The sequence below is a fragment of the Antrostomus carolinensis genome, unplaced genomic scaffold (assembly GCF_000700745.2).
Source record: "Antrostomus carolinensis isolate BGI_N321 unplaced genomic scaffold, ASM70074v2 scaffold116, whole genome shotgun sequence".
Classification (NCBI taxonomy): Eukaryota; Metazoa; Chordata; class Aves; order Caprimulgiformes; family Caprimulgidae; genus Antrostomus; species Antrostomus carolinensis.
The window spans coordinates 42,121-61,785 of record NW_010323811.1 but is presented as its reverse complement, the minus strand read 5'-3'; positions in this window follow the sequence as shown (position 1 = coordinate 61,785).

Below are 19,665 nucleotides of genomic sequence, written 5' to 3'. Positions count from 1 at the left end.
CCTCCCTTTTAAATGGATTTGTAAAAAATTTTAAAAAAAAAAAAAAAAAAAAAAAAAAAGGAGGGAGAAAAAGAAAGAAAGAAGAATTTGTACTGTGGAGCAATATACTTGGAGAACTCAAATAAAATATACAGCTATGTTATCTGAGAATAATGCCCTATAATTATAGCCATTCCTTTATTTCCTACAAGTTTTTATATTACAATCCACTATACCAAAAGGCCAGATCACTCAGCTACCTAGATCCCTTGCAGTCTACTTAGCCAAGGGTGAAACTAATTGAAATTCAATGGCAATATGCTGATTTACAAGCAGAGGATCTTTCTCAGAGTACCATAAAAGTCTCTTTCGCTTTTGAATGGATGAGTGGTTAGATTTAGATTAGAGAACTTATATAAACACAAAAAGACAAACAGTTCCCATAGCCTTTTCTCAGATAATAAAAAATAATCGGATGCGGGATTAGTTTTCTAAAAAGACAATCTACGGAAGGAAAACTAAAGGAGCATCTTAAGCCACTGTCACCATGCTCTAAAGTGCCCACACAATAGGTTCACTTCAGAGTGAAACCAGTTCTCCTTTTGGTTCATTTGCTGACATTGTCTGATAGGCAGCTTTGCTCTTTGCAAATAACGGTTCAGAAATCCTGAGTGAAAGGTTCAGAGCTGGCTGGAGAAGACAATCACTCATCCATTCCATGATCACAAAATTCAGGCTCCTGCCTGGCTTGTGAGCAAACAACTGTACTGAAAGCCAGGATGTGAGAAGGGCTGTTTGCTCCAAGAACAAGTGTCTGAACTTGGGCCCGCAGAAGTATTTAACCAGAAATTTGCCTACAGCATCTCATTGCCATTTGTCTTTTCTGCTTCCCTCTGTCTCTGAAAGAGATTCTGTTTGATGAATGATTGCTATCTGCCATCATTCCCCTTAAGGTGAACCTTTATGCCCTTTCAACAACATTGACTAAAGACCAGAAAGCGAAATAAAAGAAAGAAGAGGGAAAACACCTCTGATAGGAAGTGTTGGATGTGGAGGAGAGCAAACCTGGGTCTCATTCATTGATCAGATATTGAAAACAAAAGACCATGCCCTTAAACAACCCTGAAGCATCACTTTTAATCTCTGCCCAACTAACATGCGGAGGCAGGTGCCAGAGCAGTCGCTGCCTTGGCAGGGATGCATTTGTGACCTGAGAAGCAGCTATCTCCAAATACCAAGTATTTGTGTGAGCAGAGACCTGACACCACATCCAAGTATCCTGGTTCCTGACCCAAAAAATAAGATGCTAACTATGACCCTGTGCCCACCAGGCTCCTCTCCTTTGCTTAAGCATCTTGATGGGAAACACTACTCCTGGCAGAAGGGTAGCATGGATGAAAGGGGCTCGGACCATAGGGATCTTGAAGTGAGGGCAGGTCAAAATGTTTTTGCTGAAGACGTGATTGAAAAAAACACAAGTTTTGAGCATTAAATCTGCTTTGCTATTCATACGTAAGGTCTTTTCCTAGTTAAAAAAACCCCTAAAAAACCCAACAAAACAAAACAAAACAAAATTAGGTTTCTCTTGACTGAAGGCTAATAGAGACAAGAAAAGTGAGCAGCACTTGGCCTAATGTGTCCAACTGACTGATCTCATTAGCAAAATAACGTTTTGTCCACTATCAGCATTGTAGAGATCAGCTAAAAATAATGATCTAGGAGCTATACATTTCACAAAGAGCCAATACTATGTAAAACTATATTTTCACTACAGAACCTCTGTAAGAAAGAGTTGCACCTTTATGCTTGATATTCTGACCCCAGACAGACTTCTCAGCATTAACGTTTCTAATTCACAGTCCTAGCCAAAATATGAACTGGAGTAACTGAAGAGCTGTTGTATCACTGCGCTCCTTAGAGACAAGATAACTGACACAAAATGTTTCCTTCCTCCCTCAGGTCTCCCCCACCAGATTGAGGAGTCAGTCCAGTGTGTTCCCTTGCTCACTAAATTACCACTTAGAGGAAGACACTGTTAAACATGGTCACCTCTGGTGTTCTGTCTTCTGCACAGTGATGAAGTTGTCAAGGGGCCACTAGATAAGCCAGCTAAAGAGGGTCAAGAAGGCTGTCCTCTACTTGATAGCAGCATCTTAATAGCTATCTAAAAACAGTGGGCCATCAAGTACCCAGACAATTTAATTTAACTTCTCAGCTGGAAAATAAGTACGGTAGTTGCTTTCATTCAGAAAAGAGATGAAAAAGGAGAACTCATCTGCCCATTGATTCATTTGTTCACTTGTTTTCTGTGTTTATTTTGACATGCTGCAAGCTGCAGACTTTCAGAAAACTTTCTAAACTGAGACATGATGACACTTTTCTCTGCCACCAGTACTTTCCTTGACAGTTTTGTAAGCTCTTAGGTTATCTTGTGATGCTATAGAGAATATCTAGATAATATTCAGAGATGTTAGTCATTACAAAACTGTATCATAGAATCATAGAACGGTTTGGGTTGGAAGGGACCTAGTTCTAACCCCCCTGCCATCAGCAGGATCCCCTTCCACTAGACCAGGTTGCTCAAAACCTCATCCAACCCGGCCTTGAAAATTTCCGCTGTTCTACCCAGTAGTGATACAGTTAATAATGTCGAGGTCTGGAGCTGTTCACCTGTGTCTCCTCAAGCTCTTGAAAAATTCCCAAGCTGAATTAGTTTTCAAATTTAGCATACATTGCAATAAAGTGAGAGCAATTCATAGGCTTTCAAAGTTTCTTACAGAATTGGGCAGACCCTGAAAGGCTCACTGTAAAACATATTCAGTAGTGAATGGTTAAAAAAAAATCCAGCAATTGTCCAGCTTTTCCCAGCTTCTTCATAAATGGTTCAGGCCAGACATTCCTTCATTTTGTCGTTAACTGGATTGAAATTACATTTCATTATGCAAACGACAGTGTTGGGAGTTTTGTATAAGGTTTTTTTTGTCTAGGTTCTAGAAAGTTGCCAAATGACTTAGACGAAGCAGAGATTTGCTTTCTGCTTTGCTCAGTGTTCATCACAGTGGGTCTGCAGTCCCAGAGCACAACCACAGGAGAGATCTCCACAGCCACAGGGCTCCCCACAGCAAAGCCACTGATCAGTCAGATTAACATGAACTGGCACCAGAGCAACAGTCTTGAGTGGTAAGAGCAAACCTGTGACGTGTCTGTTGAATTTGGGATATGTTGTATACAGGTGACTTGCGGTTGTATTTGAAATATCTTTTGCTCCAGAAGTGCACTTTAGCCAGTGCTGTGCTATACCTACAGCTCTTCAGCCCTGCATACTAGACTTGATAAGATGAAGACATGCCTATAAGTCTACAACTTCATGAAGAAGAGCCCATCTGTGCTGGGATGCATGGTATTTAACCACAAGAAATAAAGGTACTCACTTCCCTTGATGGAACTATTTTGGCTAATCAATGAATATCTGTGTAGTAATCAAAAACAATAATAATATTATTACTTATTAGTGTCATCAGAATCTTCCCAGTTTTCTAATCTACAATTCATGCTTTTTTAAATCTCGAAGTACGTATGTTTTCAAATAAGTAAAGACAGTCTGGAAATCCCTTAAATTGTTCCCACCAATGTCATACTGACACTGTCTTTCATATTCCATGCATCTTTGCAGGCAGAAATCTCATCAAGGTACCAAATTAAACTGTCATGCTGCTCTGTGACTCTTGAACTACTGGCCCGCCCAAGCTGTAGTGCATGTTATTAATAAGGCCAAATTGTTGGGAAAACAGTTTCCAGCTCATATTGTAAAGGCATCTAATTGATAGCAGTGCATGACAGATTCCCTTTAAAGTTTAGGAAATAACTGGATGTGCCACAAAATGATGCAAAATATAGAGACAGCCAAGATGAAGATCTAGTTTTTGGCATAGATGTACCTCACTAAGACCCTTCTCAAAAGCCAAACCAAAGTATTTGCAGAGAATCTCAAGCATCCAAATGCTTCATTTGCCAGGCAGGAATTACTTGCAGGCAGAGTAGCAGAAGAATGAATAAATAATGTGAGTCACAGCTGATTATTATCGTTAATCTATAATAACTAACTAACCAAACATAAAGTAAAGGTTGAATTTCCAGAAGTGTTGAGATATTATCGATAGGTTCACATAACCAAATTAAGACCACCAAGCTTCCACCTCAAATTCCCTCCTTAATCCTTGGAGAAACAGAGGCACCACTACGGCGTGATTCATCACACCTTATAGGCAACATCTGCACTAGCTGTGACCAGTCACTCCTTTAATAGTGCCTCTTCATTAGCACTGAGCAAAAATAGACTCCAAGGTGCCCAGTTTAGGTGGAGATACCTAAGCATTAGCAAGATGAATCCCAGCCTTTGAGAAAGGTGGGTATAAGGTTGCACTACCTATGCACCAGGTGGGTAAGTTTGATAGCCAAACTGTCCCAGATTATGACCTCTCCCTCCGTGGTCACAGCTTCTTGTGCAAGGATTACTAAAACCCACATAAAACATTGTTTGGATTGCTTTTGTTTATTGCTCAGCTTATTAAATGAATCTGCTAACTATTTTGTATATTAAGGTGTAACACAGAGTCATTTGGGACCTGCCTTTCAGGGAGTCTCCAGGGACAGGGCAGCCACTTGGGACTTGAGCAACATTTCCTGGGATAAGTACCAAACAGAGTGCCTACATTCCATGTGTGTAACATCAGTTCTAGTTTGAGGACAGAAAGGAATTTAAGTGGTACACAAATGTAGTCATATCACTCTGCAGCAGGATGAATTTCACCCTCGGTGCCACAGCTCATCATCTACAAAAGGATTCAGAGAAGCAGAGGCTCTAAGGCCAGAGGGATCTCTCACCAACCCTTCTCAATACACAGACAACACAGCTATTCCCAGGAGGTGTATTAAGCCTTTTTGAAAGATAGCTAATCTTGTTTTAAAGAACCAGAATGATGATGAGTCTGCCACCTCTCCTAGTAAGGTGTTGCAATGCTTAATTACCCTCACTGCTAGAAAATTGCACATTCCTTCAAGGTTGAATTTGTTTAACTTCGTCTTCCAGCCAATTAATCTTGTTGTGCCTTAGTTTGAAAAACCAAAAAGACCTCCCTGTCTAAAAGTTTATCTAGGCATTGATGTCTGCATACTGAAACCAAGTCCCTGTCAATCTGCACTTTGATAAACAGCAGACAGTGAACTCCTTAACCTCCATGTGACACAGGTTGTCTCCCTGGATCTCATTTTTGAGCTTCCTTTCAAGTCTCTGAAGTTCTCCTCCATTTCTCTCCATCTCCATGGAGAAGAGGACAGGATGACTGCGGGGCACTCCGGGCTTGGGACACTCATGAGGGATCATGTGGATCTGGTAGCTTTTGACCCTCAACACACAGAGTGGGAACTAAACTTGGTTGTTGGGTTTCACTTGCTTTCTTAACAACTGTCCTCTGTCTCCATCCAAGCCTCATCAGGGCCTGACCTTCTCTAGTTGAGTCACACAGTTCTGTCTATTTTAGGGTAGATTATATACTTTCCATATAAATCCCTTCTTCTTCACTGCCTCTTTCTCCAATTCTACCTGTTTATTCCCCCCCCGGCAAGATCCACAGGTTATTTGGTAGATCATATGATTTTTAAAAAAATAAATAAATAAATATCAAGCTTAAATTTACTGTCACACACTTTCATTGGATAACTTATTTGTCTTATTTTGTTAATATGGTTCCTGCTAGATTAAATGGAAAAACTTGATTCATTTTCTCAATACAAGTTTTTCTACACAAGACTAACCAATCATGCATCTTTTTGTCTCTGAATTACTGTTTCAATCTTATTCCTCTTATCTATAAAGTGTCTTCTCAACTATAGCCAATTTCAACATTTCTTTGCTATTTCTGTTGCATCTGCCTGAAGTTAATACTGCACACAAGCAAAATTATACCATTATTTCACAATATTTTAAATATTATTCATATAGATGGCAAACATACAGTGTAATATTTTGCCTACCATTTTTACTGGAAAGGATCTATTATATATAGAAGTTTTCACTCTGTGCAACCAGAATCAGCTTTTTTTTACTGGGGGTGCAGGTTTGCAGGCACTCAGCAGTCGGGTAATATGTCAGGAAAATTTGAAAAACAACTTCAATCATATTTTTCAGATTCAAGTTGTTTAAGAGCTTTGAAGTCTAGCCTTGGTTGCAATGAAAAACATGAAATCCAGTGGCAACAGGGCTATAGAAATTATACATCCCATGATGAATAGTGATATGTGCTGCCCCTCTACTCTGCTCTGGTGAGACCCCACCTGCAGTGCTGTGTCCAGCTCTGGAGTCCTCAGCACAGGAAAGGCATGGACCTGTTGGAGTGGGTCCAGAGGAAGGCAACAAAAATGATCAGAGGACTGGAGCACCTCTGCTATGTGAACAGGCTGAGAGTTGAAGTTGTTCAGCCTGGAGAAGACTCCGGGGAGACCTTCTAACAGCCTTTCAATACTTAAAGGGGGCCTGTAAGAAAGATGGGGGTAGACTTTTTAACAGGGCCTGTAGCAATAGGATAAGGGGTGATGGTTTTACATAAAAGAGGGGAGATTCAGACTAGATATAAGGAAGAAATTTTTTACAATGCAGGTGGTAGAACACTCGCAGAGGTTGCCCAGAGAGGTGGCAGAAGCCCCATCCCTGGAAACATTCAAGGTCGAGTTGGATTGGACTCTGAGCAACCTGATCTAGTTGAAAATGTCCCTGCTCGCTGCAGGGGAGTTGGACTAGGTGACCTTTAAAAGTCCCTTCCAACCCAAACCATTCTGTGATTCTATACATTTATAAGATGGGAAGAAGGCAGGTTTTTGCATAAGAAGGGGGTGCCCTTTCTATTATTTTTGCCACTCTCCTGAGCAAGGGAGAATAAAAAAGGAAAAGAAGGAAATCCTGAAGAATTATTCATCAACTCAGGTGAGACTGCATCTGCAAAATCTGCACAGTAGCAATTCCTGGTAAGTGCTGGCAGCAACACAAACCTGACTGGGGTCCTGCAACACTAATCAGCTTCACGATGTTGTGGGCAATGCTGCAAAAGCTGTGCCTTTCAGGAACAAAGCCATGACCGCAGTGACGGATGAACTCCCAACTGCTGCCACAGGCACTGCAAGAGGGGTGTCAGGAAGATAGGAAACAGGTTCTGTGGAAAGGACGGATGAAAAAGGAGACAGTGGATAAATATATAAATAAAGCCTGAGGAAGATGGGTTGAGGAACTGACAAGCAAGTGGGGTTACAAGTTATAACTGGTAAAAGAATAGTCACAAGTCATGACATGAATAGACATCTATGTGCAAAAGAGGAAGGGGGAGAAGATGAAAGAGAGGGAAGATTAAAATGGTAGTGGAAATGAAAAACAACAACAACAACAACAACAAAAAACCAACCTCAAAACCTGGACAGCAGAAAGAGTGGTGTTTGCGAAAAAAGGTGCCACTGCAGAAAGGTCAGTAGTAAATAGTAAAAGTGGTAAATGGAAATTCTGGATATCTAGATTTGGTAAGAATAGTCTCATTCCCATCAGACAAATGAGAAACTAAGGTCTGGTGGAAAAGGGATGCGTAGGAAAAAGATCTAAGTTCTCTCTTTACTCTGACAGTGCCTCTGTCAATATGCAGCTGTGGGCAAGCTATTTTAATATTGTGAGTCTCCTTTCTGTTTTGCATAAAAGATAACCATGTCAGGTACAACAAGCAGTTCATAGACATTACTTAAGTCCCCATAGTATTATTTTGAAAGTACCTCGTTTTGCATAAAAGATAACCATGTCAGGTACACCAAGCAGTTCCTTAAAAAGTACCTTACAGCTGTGGGATAATTAAGCCTCATAACAGCCCTGTGACTAAATTGTATCGTTGTTTTCAGAAACCACGAAAGTAAGGCACAAGAAATGTAAGATGAGAAATTTGGCATCCATGCATATATGATAAAATCAATAGTTCAAGGCTCCTAATTTAGACTTGGTGTCTGATTGTTCAGCAGTCCATTGTAAGAGGGTGGAAACAGGATTTTCCTAAACTGAGATTGGTGCTCTACTTTCAAAAATGCCAAGAATGTCAAATAGGAATTTCTGTAGTTCTAACACAAGTGATCATAGTCTGACACTGTATCTTTCTTAGCACCATCAATACTCATCACCTCCTGCAGAAGCTAAACCCTCTTGGATTTCAGCTGCCAGCCTTTCTCCTGCACTCCCACAGCTCGCTGGCCTCAGTGACCCCAAAAACCAGCACTTCATGTCCATATTTCCCAGACAGCCAGTATAAGCTCAGTCTTGCTGCAACCAGCATCCTGGCCCTGCTATGAGCAGTTCTGGGCTCTCTCGTCTGCCTGGAATCTTTTTTGCAGGTTTTTCCTGCTGGGTTGGACTGAATACCACAGAGAGAAGAGAAAAACGTGCTTAAGGCAGGAGGTCAGTGCCCCTTTGCACGTGCTTCAAAGCAAGAGCACTCCTGTGTTTTTTTGCCTCCCACCACCCCCTGGGGCTCTAGAGATGGATCAGGGACAAACCTGGCTAAAAACCCTGTCCTCAACCTCTTTCATGCTCATGGGCATAAAAACTACCCACGAGGACTAACATAGGTGAACTCAGGTCACCTAACACATGGCATCATCTCTCCCTCATAAATTCCTCATCCAGACTTGAATTATAGAATGAATCGTAGAATGGTTTGGGTTGGAAGGGACCTTAAAGAACATCCAGTTCCAACCCCCCTGCCATCACCAGGGACACCTTCCACTAGACCAGGTTGCTCAAAGCCTCATCCAACCTGGCCACAAACACTTCCAGGGAGGAGCAGCCACAGCTTCTCTGGCCAAGCTGGGCCAGTGTCTCACCAGCGTCATAGGAAAGGATTTCTTCCTCAGGTCTCATCTCCTTCTCCCCTTTCCAGTTTAAAGCCCTTACCCCTTGTTCTGTAACTCCCTGCCCTTGAAAAAGTCCCTCCCCAGCTTTCCTGTAAGCCCCCTTCCAGGATGCTAAAATGGGGTTGGTGATTGAGCTCAGTCTACATGCAAATGCATGACAGAAAGACAGTGAGCAGGCTGTTAAACAACATTCCCAATTATGAGCACCATGATATTAACTCTAATAAGGGAAGAAGCAAATGGCCACCCTTTGCCTTGCCACTCACTACAGGCTAAAGTACCCACCTTTGTGTCCACACATGCTGGGTACCATTCCTCTTAATGACATAGACAATGAAAACTTACACTGCACTCAGGTAATGTGCATTAACGAGGTTTTATCTGCTGCAAGTAATAAATAAAGTGGCATTTTATCATCTTTCTAGTATTTTAAAAAGTTCTTTCATAAAACACATGGAGTTGATTTACCAGTGTTAAATAAAGAAAAGATCTGGAGAGGCATCTATCTATCCCTCCATCCATCTATCATTAGTTGTAATTTAATACTTAATGACATTTGTGATCATCATGCCATGCTTGTAATTGAAAATGAATAATTGAAATTCCAATTACCACAGGGGTCAACGTAAGGGGAATTCATATAGTAACTTGCTAGGCAATAGCCTACATTTGCAGTCATGTTAGAACTGCAAACAATGTGTCTCATTCTTCAATTATTTATTGGGAAATGTCATCTTAATTTCTCTAAGATATTTCTGCAAACAGTTAGGGCATTGTCCCGAAAGACAGAAAATCTAGACTTTCTCATGTCCATTCAGCATCTAGTTGAAGAGTCCTGCATCAGTACTCCTGTGGGGCTCCCCATTGACCATCTATCCTTACCAGAGCAACTGAAGGTACCACCAGCAGACCAAATGCATTTCAATACTGACTGTACATCTTTCAGCATGGGGAAAATGACAACAGGGCAAGAAAGCATAGAGCCACACAAGACCAAGAATAGATGATACGAGTGGAGCTAGCCCTTAAATAATCAATCTTGGGCTTCAAACAACATCCAATGGTGAACAATCAACATAACAAAAGAGGCTCATTTTCAGGCCATTAGCTGCTTGCAGTACAAGGAACTTTTCTGGCTTTCTCAGAAATTTGATCCCCTAATGACTGCAGAAAGGGCATCAGGACAGAAAATAATTACAGTCTGTCAGACAGTCTGGCATTCAACCTTCCACATGGTCCAGCAGACGGTGTCAAAGTTTTGACCTCAAGGGAGTTTAAAGCACACTGTCAAAAAATACTCATCTAAATGGTCTACAGAGCATCCTACAGCTGATCAATGTCTTAAGTGAGCAATACTTAGCAGCTGGAATGTGTTTGATTAGTACATCTAACCCCTGATTGATTGGTATTCTAAATAATTAATTGTCTTGTTCGTGGGGGAACAAAATAAAACTTTAATAAGTGACAAGGATGTCAGTGTCTCTGCAGCAGGCTACAAGGATGTCAGCTCTGTTTTTCACTGGTCGACTTAAAATTCACATATGAAATCACCTGTATTTCCACCGAGTTGCAGAATTTCACTGCTTTCCTAATACCCAAGATTTTGGCTCAGTGTCCATTTTGCTTAAACTTGCTTCACTTCCAGGAATTTTGCATATTACTTTCACTGCTCTCATAATCCAGCTGATCTTTTTAGAAAGGTGCAATGCTTTCAGGCATTAAATCCTGAACACATGTCTTTAAAAAAAACTATGAATACAACATATATTCATATTGGTTGTTTTAATAGGTAGCTGATCATTCCATGTTAGAGATCTGAGTATAAGCTCCCTTGGTTTTTCTTTGCAACCAGTGGAAATAAGCACCTCCAGAAGGCAACTGATGATCTGTCTTAAAATGCATCTCTTTTAAGTGCCTGGGTTTGTGCAGCGACTCCTACACAACGTGTTATGCTCTATGTGCCCAAACAAATCACACGGTGCCATCGATCAAGAAACTGTGGAGTGACTCTGACAACTCATTGCAGATCCAGGCTCACAGGTAGAAAAGAACATGCAGCTCCAGCAGGAGGTTGATATACTGTCCTTCATTAATAAAATCTGGAGGGACTGATTATTTCTGTAAGTATTGAAACGTCTGCACAGCCTGGCCTGAAATGCAAACTAGCTGGACTGGAATTATTTACATCCCTTCTACAGAGATATCAGGCTGAAGGGCAAGAAATAATCATACTAGGGTCTAGTCCTCACCTGTCCCGTAATGACCTTCTGGCCTTGTCTTATAAAAGCAAATACTTTTTTACAGAAGGAAAAGGGAACAGAACATTTTGATGGAGTTAGCTGGGAAAGGGTCATCTGAACACAGAAACTGTTCTCCTGTGACTAAGAATCTTCTTCCTCCCCTCCCTCTGCCAGCAGCATTGTGTGTCTCCAACTTCAAACTTAGTCCATTGCACACTGTCTCACCAAGACCTAGATTCATCTTTACAGCAGATAAATACATATTTCCTAAATATTTCTAAATATCTGTACCCCAGGTCATACATTTGTTGTCTTCCCCATATGGCACTCAGTTGTCCTGTCCTCGTCTGGGTGTCTTGGCAGGACTGGATCTGAGGCACCAATGGGCCATTGACTCCATCGGGGTACTCAGGTCCTGAATTTTTTGGGATGAATTGTAACAGACCCCTCAAAATTCAACTAATATCCTTTTCACTTTGACACATCAATGCTATCACAGGAGACACAGCATGGCCAAGCTGAGTGTTGGCTGGTCCTCCATACTGGGCCAGACCCTTTCTACTGCAGGTCCATGGCATGGAATAACTATTTCTATATTGCAATCTCAATTTTAAGAGCTCTTAGTGTATAAATGGTAATGTGTTAAAATGATCTTCATGTTGTTTGAGCCTGTGCTTTTTCAGTCAGCACTACCACATTGCTGGGCAGGTCACAATGTTGTTATTAGTGTCAGATTTATAAGGACCATCAGTGGGTGAAGTGTCCTTGGAGGGACTTTTTAAACAAACCTGATTTCAGCTTATGGAACCAGACCATCATTATGTCTCTCACCAACCAAAGAATGTGTGTTTACACAAGAGGAGGCCACGGGTCAGAAGCAGAGAGCAGAAGCACAGACAGTGCAAATCAATATTTTTAGATAGTTTACTGTTAAATAAACTGTAAGACCAGGCCCAGCTGGTTTGCATCAGCTTCACCACTCTTGGTATCAACGGAAGAAGGACCGTTTACTTGTATTGGAGTAACAGATCTCAGCATAGTTATCTTGATAAACTTGATGGAAAACCTCATAGCTTCTCTAATTAGTTACTCACTGACAATATGGAAGAGGTATTCAGCTTCTTGGCTTACAAATAAAGCAATTAAATACTAACTAGAAATCAGGGTAAGATCAAGTATTTAAGTTTTCAGAGCCTTTGAGTATTCAGGGGCTGGTTGGTGTCAAACAGGTCACAGGACTGGAAAGATAAGTATTTCGATCAAGAAAAGCAGTTCCTCCATCTCCTGATGCTCAGCCCAGGATTCTGCCCTCTGGATGCAGAGTTCCATCCCTCCTATGCAGAGCAAAAGCCAAAAGGCAAAAAGCATGATAGCAGAGAAATAGAAACAGATGCCATCCCCTTATGAGCAAAAGCCAAAAGGCAAAAAGCATGATAGAGAAATAGAAACAGATGCCATCCCATTAGTTGACAAATTTAGGCGACCTTTTCCTACAGTGCTGCAAATTTGGCTGTAATGGCATGGCAGGGTGGAAGAGTTGCCTTCACTCTGCTTCAGAGGGCAAAAAGAGTTTGAGTTCAGCCACAAGAAATGTCATGCAGAATGAAGTTCCTGCCAGGCTTGGCAGTGATAGCATCAGGGCTGTTCACCTGTTTCCTTGTAAGTCATGTCCAACTTTTGGACATGCATTTCCATGTGTATCCAACACAGCCTGAGGTGGGAACTAATGAGAGGCCTGTTTTTGACATGTGTTGATGTACACAGCACAGTTGCCTAGCACAGATGCGGCTTTGCACGTATTTCTGCACATCGGATTTGTAAGTCATCAGGGGCCCTGGCTCAGCAACACTTCACTTGGGAACTCCCCACTCCAGGCTCTGAATTCTGCCAATACCCAGCATAACATTCATGAATACATTAAATACCTATAGATCATCTACCTTCTGGGAGGATTTCTATAAGCTTTGTCTAATAACATAGCTAAAGAATTACAAAAATTCAATTTTTTTTAACCAGTGAAGCTTACAATGAGGCTTTTTTTAACCTCTGAGCTATCATGTCTTCTTCCTCCCTCCCTAGCTTTCACATATTGCTTTGGAAAGTTTAACCTTTCATTTACTTTTTTCCTCATTGAAATAGAATTGATTTTGTTTATTAATTAAGACACAAAAACTCAAAGAAACAATCAAGTTACCTGAAGGCTAAATATCATAAATAGTTCTACTCACCTTTCCCTTGGAAAAAAACCCACATTTTTATAACTCTTTTTTAAATCATAATGTCAAATGTTAATTCAAATGGTCAGTTACATATAATTCAAATAGGAATTTGATTACATCATCTCACTTCATAAATATCTGGCCAGGATATGTGTCTGATGGCTGCATTTTTAATTATTATTATTAGGAGAAAATATTTATGCTATAGTAAAATACAAATGGCACTTACTATTATTACTACTTCAACTCTTCTGCAGGAAGCATTCTTTATATCCATGTGTAATAAGATAGAGTCTTATACCATTTAGTTGAATTTAATAATCAAACTTCATTCCACAACGGACATCTTATTGAATTCTCTACTGGCTTTTTGTCATTCCTGTCTTCATTGTCTTTTCATTTCCTGGGTTTCCCTATATATTTTCAGGGCAGCATTCCCATACAGAAGACCTAATTCAACCAGTCCCTCCAACCAGTGTAAGTTCGTGCATGAGGATACACTTTAGCTCAAGTTTAAAATAAAGTAATAATGTATTTTACTGCAAAATTAAAACAGATACCAAACACTATCACTAGTGTTTGATCTTACCTCAGTCATGTATGTTATGGCCATTGGTCTATGCTACTAAAGGAGTTTTCCAAGACTCTGGCTTCATTTCACTTTTTGATTCACAAACTTAACTCCCAAAATCAAAAAGGGCAATTATATTCTTTGGTTGACCTGAATAAGCTTTCTTAATGTTTTTCTTTTCACTATCAAAGCAGCTGCAAAATTGAACAAAAAAAAAAAAAAAAAAAAAAAAAATAGGATCAACCGAAACATTTTACTTGGACTGAAATATCATGTTTTCTTTTGTGGAGGTTGGAGTTTGCCTTCTTTCTTTTACATTTTTATTTCTTTAGGCCAGCAGGCTTAAAACAACAGTTTCTACCAAGCCACTGAAATCTTTCATGTCAATGTTTTTCTAATTTTCATTTTGCCTTCTCTGAGGGAGAGAGCTGCTAAAATATATGAATATCACAGCACACTATACAGCAAGCAAACTACTCTGAAATTTTATACCCAGTTCTATTTATACAGCCATTTAACCATAAGATCAGGACATACTAACAGCAGCAGCAAGGAATTAAGACTCAAACAGACTCAGTACAAATTCATCATGTCTATCTTTTTGCAGACAAAGGATGAACTTATGTAAGAGAGTTGTCTCCTTATACTTCCTCTGCAACAGTAATTTTCAGCCTTTCCTCTTCTGTGACCTCCTATGAGTTTTCTACTCCAGAAAGGACCTCTGTGTCATGTCCAAAAGCCCACTAAAAATGTACTTATATCTTTTCTTTGTTACATTTTGAGTTCTCAGGATTTACAGAGTCCCTGTTGTCTCCAGAAAGAGTGGAGGATGTAACTTCAGCTCTGCCAACATTCATGGCTTAAGAACTGAAATTATTGTTTCATCTCAACTTGCAGTTTGTAGGTTGGCCAGTTCTCCGCAACCTGAGTATCTGTAACTATAACCTTTCAGTAACTCTCTCTCTGTTCTTCCAAGACACGGACAATTGTGTATCACCTTGTTCCTGGCTCTTTTATGCAGTAAAATATTGACCTGAACTTTCACAAAAGAAATAGAAGATCTAGGTTCAAAACTTGTTTCTGCAAGCAGAGGTGAGAAAAGCTTTCTGCTAACACAGGACCTAACCTCTGTTATTGAGCAATCTCAGAACCACTTTAAAGGCTTTGTAGAAGGGGATGCTCTTTTCCTTCTTCTTGAAGTTTTTCACCTTTGCAGGCCAGAACACAAAGGCAGCCAAGCTACCTGAAAAAATGGGATCATCACCTTGTAGCCTAATAGAAGACTAATCTACAGCCCTGATTTCTCTTCCAAGGAACAGTGTCTTTCCTGCACAGTGGAGCAATGCCAGCATGAGTGACAGAGAGAGATCCCATGCAGATAGCAAGGAAACTCATATAACTTTAGACATCTCCATTGTCTATCCAAACTTGTCACCTTGAGCTCCTTTTCTAATCCCCAGAGTGAAGCAGTTATTTTTGGGATACATATTATGTGTTTTTATTTTAGGTGTGTCTTTTAAAATGAAAAGATTGCACCCTGGATGTGCTTGTTTCTCTTCACTGACTAAAAAAAACTGTCTGTGGTGACTGTCTCAGCTGTGAATATTTACATTTGATCAGATGCACCTAATCCAGGTTGGTTTTCTGCATATTTTGTCATCTTCTTTTCCAAACAAAACTTGCATTTTGTTAAGAAACCTATTTCATACTATCTCAAAACAAACTTCTATAAAATCCAGGATGAAAAAAAAAAAAAAAAATCAAATTAAAACCTCCTGGTTTTAGACATTCACGTCTCAGAATAGACCCTGAAATCTAACCACTGCTATTTAGGCAGCCAGAGGGAGAAACAGACTATAAACAAAACTGAAACAGATTTTATTGATTTTTCCCCATGCAGACTAAGCTGCATGCAAAATCAAAATCAAACACAGAATATCAATAACTAACAACAAGTCAAGTGCATTTTCAAATGAATCCCTCTCCATGGTCTAAGGCACTCCTGCAATAAATCAGATTAAGAGAGATACCTACAAGTTATAATTTGAAGTGGACTATATCCCTTTAAAAATTATTTTCAATATGTTTTCACACTGATGACCTCAATGGAATAAAGAAAGTTATATTACCCAAAAGCTGTTAACCAGGGCCAGTTCTCTCTTGCCTGTGTATTGTCACAGTAAAATGTTTTCTCTCATAGCAAAAGAGCTAGCATGAGGCTCTTGTCCTCACACCAACAGTTAACTCCTTTTCCCTCATCTATACATATTTCCAGCTTACTGAGCTATGGTACCCCACCACATCAGGGCTCTGACTCCAAGAGTTGACTCACAAATAGGGTTTAACATAGCAAGTTTTGTCAAAACTTAGTGCAGTCAAGAGATATACAAGGAGACACTATGAACTACTCCATAGATAGGGTGGGATTCATCTCTCGTTAAACTTTGGACATTGAGGACATCTTCGCATGAGTTAGCCACCCTCAACTCCTTCTACTTTTGATGCAAAGAAACTGCTACTAGAGGCCAGAGTAGACTACTACCCCAGCCTAGGGGTGCATTTTAGGATAAATCCAAGGATACAGGATACAGCTCGTGAGTTGCTGCAACATGACTGTGTTATTCTCCTAATATATCCCCTCTGTGCAAGAAGCTGATTATGCTGGGCTGATTCCTTTCTCATGAACTGTAAGTCTTATAACTCTGAATAACTTGAGTTGCCCTGAAGACACAGCCTACATCAGTTAATTCACAGATCCCTCCAAAACTGCTTGGATGGAAAACATCTACAGTATTTTGTTACGATCCCAGACTATGTATACAGTCGGGACTGCTTAGGTATCTAGCATTTAAAAATAATGGAATTTTTCATACAAATAAATATCATAAAGAAAGGACAATTCCATTTACATTTGTTCAGGTTCAAAAGTCACTGTAATTGAATGATAATTTGCCATGAAGCATGGATGTGACTCCTCATGTTTGCCTCTTGACCTGAAAGGATACGGCTAGAGAAAATGTCTAGCAGATAATTACTGCTAGGCTAACCCTGAGGCTTGGCTATTATTCACAGGTCAATCTCTCTAATTCCCAGGATAATATTACTGAGGAACACACTCCCCCTGCATAATACAACACCTGCTTCTGTCCTGAGAGCCCAGGGATGGGGAGTTGAGCTTTACCTCTCCTTTGGTCTCTTCATTAAACTTTCTTGTAGGGTAGAGGATGGAAGCAGCAAAAGGGGAGAAAAAGGGAGAAGTCACCTTGTAATAGAGAACCTGGGGTGATTTCATTTTGTTACTTCTCAGTGCTATGACTACTTACAGTCTGTAAAGATGAGGAACACACAAATTCTCATGTCACACAACAAGATCAGGTGTTGCTGTCAGAGAAAGGAAGTGGACTGGTTTGGATACACAGAATATTTGCTAGCCCAAAAGTACTAACAAATGGACCTTGTTATAACATATCATCCTCTTCTGTGCATAAGATTATGCATAACTTCCACGATGAAAAGGAACACGTCTTTTAGAGTATTTACAACACTGTGAGGAGATTGGTGTGTTTCTGTTTGTATCCTATCAGTCTGAATGCCAGTAAAAACTTTCTCTTTATAAATTCTTCTGAAAATGATCAAGAGGAAAAATAAACATGTTGAAAAGTGATCTCAGATCACTTGGAATCAATATTTGTTCCTCTTTTAGTCAAGACAAATATACTTCCAGGACCCAGGGGCAGCAGTCAGATATATACTGTGTTGTTATAGAATCATATAATCATAGAATGGTTTGGGTTGGAAGGGACCTTTAAAAGCCATCTAGTCCAACCCCCCTGCTGTGAACAGGGACATCTTCAATTAGGTCAGGTTGCTCAGAGCCCCATCCAACCTGATCTTGAATGTTTCTAGGGATGGGGCATCTACCACCTCTCTGGGCAACCTGTGACAGTGTTTCACCTCTCTCATTGTAAAAAAAAAATAAATTCTTCTCTATATCTAGCCTGAATCTCCCCTCTTTTAGTTTAAAACTATTTCCCCTTGTCCTATACCATTTCCCCTACAGGTCCTACTCAAAAGTTTGTCACCATCTTTCTTATAAGCGCTGTTTAAGTATTGAAAACCAGAGTCAGGATGCTCCCTGGGCTTCTACAGCAGTGTGAGGCACGTGAGCATGTTCACAGGACAGACCAGGTCATAACTATGCATGGGAGTGAGTGCAGCCTGCTTTATACCCCTCAGAGAAACTTAGGGCCCTAAAAGATCTCCAGAGGTCACCTAGTCCGTCCCCTTGCCCCAAGGCAGGCTTAACTACAGGGAGGTCATGCCTGACAGATGTTTGTTTAACCTGCTCTCATAATGATGGAAACTCCACAACCACTGCAGATATCTGTGCCTGGTCTTTAGTGTCCTCATCGCTAGAAAACTTTCCTTCTCAGTATTATAAATCCACCCTTGCTGTTGTAAGACAAGAAGCAGGACAGATCAACAGCAGGAAAATGGGGAAAAATGTAATATCCAAGGAAGATAAAAGAGAATACAAGAAAAAAACCTATAAGTTCAAGCAGCAGGCCTAGTGCTAGCAGTAAGAATAATAATTAATAATAATTACACATCTAGCCAAAGGTCAGTAGGATAGTAAGGTTACATGATTAGTCTGGACAGCAACATAGAGAGAGGATGGGAAAAGTTATGTGAGGGTCTTAATTAATGCCACTTATAATGCTATTAATAATGTATGATTAACTATTTAAATATTAATATCTTTTATTTTGCCCTATTGTATGGAAGGAAAAAAAACATCTTTGTCTATAATAGCTTATATACAAAAGTTACTGGTAGATTTTCAACCCTATATTGAAAGGCACATAGATCTTCATGTTCTAATTCAAATTTTTATAAATCTCTTCAACTTGTGTTATTATGCCTACTCACTATACTAATTAGTGGGGTTTTTTGTATTGTTTCTTGTTTTGCTTCCTTTTTTTTTTTTTTTTTTTTTTAGAAAATACAGTTGAATGAACTGTTTTGTTCTAGAGTAACAACATAGTATGGAACAACTCCAAAAGATAACAGTTTAAATTGGAAACAGTTGGGAAAGGGGAAATTAGCTATCAATCTCGAGTTACTACTACTGTAACTGGAAACAACTTTACAAGTACATTTGGATAATTCATATTATTTCGCCAACACTTTGAAGTTACACTTTCTTCCCTCATTTCTTAAGTCAGCAAGAAATGGTTATTAAAGGCAACTCTTAAAAAAATGAAACTGTCAAGATGTGGCTTTGAAATCTTTGAAAAGATGCCTATAATGTATAATGTGCTATAAGCATGTCTATTAAATCATGGTTTTTGTGGTTCTAACAGAGAAATACCAGAAGAGAATTCTTTTCACATAGGATCAGTAGCTAGATAATAATGGGAAACATTTGGCTGAAGGTAAAAGTTGGCTAAAGTGAGCTCCTTCCCATCTGCTTGTTATCAGCAGTTATAGGAGCAAGGTAGGTGACCCATAAATATATTTTCTTTAAATGACAGGCTTTTGTTTGTGACTGTGTCATGATGAAGGGTCTCATTTTAACTTTATAGAGATATTGTCCAGGAGTACAAAATTAAAGACCAGCTGTTAGTAAAGAAAAGAGCAGTGCTGGAAGAAACTGAAATGATTTTCCCATGTTAGGAAAAAGAAAAATGCTAAAAAATTTTCCAGACATTGTTGTGATATAAAA